This window comes from Schistocerca gregaria, chromosome X, assembly GCF_023897955.1.
Source record: "Schistocerca gregaria isolate iqSchGreg1 chromosome X, iqSchGreg1.2, whole genome shotgun sequence".
NCBI classification, from domain to species: Eukaryota; Metazoa; Arthropoda; class Insecta; order Orthoptera; family Acrididae; genus Schistocerca; species Schistocerca gregaria.
The window spans coordinates 170,826,335-170,827,031 of NC_064931.1; the positions used below are offsets into that span (position 1 = coordinate 170,826,335).

The 697-nt window shown below is 44.8% G+C and overlaps 1 pseudogene; it reads left to right on the forward strand.

Moving 5' to 3' along the window:
* Positions 1–311: 311 nt before the first annotated feature.
* LOC126299697 (5S ribosomal RNA) lies at positions 312–429 on the forward strand (annotated as a pseudogene).
* The last annotated feature ends 268 nt before the right edge of the window (positions 430–697 follow it).

The following is a 697-nucleotide window of genomic DNA, read 5'->3' on the forward strand; positions in this document are numbered from 1 at the left end:
CGCAATTGCGAATAAGGACTACTATCAGCTGTAGAATGGAATGTCGACAATGTAAATTTGTGCCGAACCGCACATTTGTGCATGCATGACCAAAGGAACTTTGCATCGTAATCAGAATAACACAGGCACTGCAATATCGAAACAATCAACGTATTTACGTTTTACAGAGAAAATGCCTACCCTATGCATAAATACAAACTTAAATACGTAAAAGTGTTTTAATGAAAATTGTTTCAGTAGTGAAAAAGGGAGGATTATTTGAGGAGAAAAATAATTTTGATGTTATTTGGCACTCAGCAAGAAAACAAGTTGCCAACGGCCTTTCCGCAGTGGTAACACCGGTTCCCGTCAGATCACCGAAGTTAAGCGCTGTCGGGCTTGGCAAGCACTTGGATGTGTGACCATTCGGTCTGCCGAGCGCTGTTGGCATGCGGGGTGCACTCAGCTCTTTTAAGGCAAATTGAGGAGCTACTTGATTGAGAAGTAGCGCCTCCAGTCACTAAAACTGACGACGACCGGGAGAGCGGTGTACTGACTATGCTCCCCTCTATATCCAAATCCAGTGACACGTATTCGCTGAGGATGACACGGCGGTCGGTCAGTAGCGTCAGGGTCTTTCGCGGCCTGTTCGGACGGAGTTTAGTTTAGTTTAAGAAAACAAGTGACAAAGCAAAATGGAAACGGTGCTATTTACTGC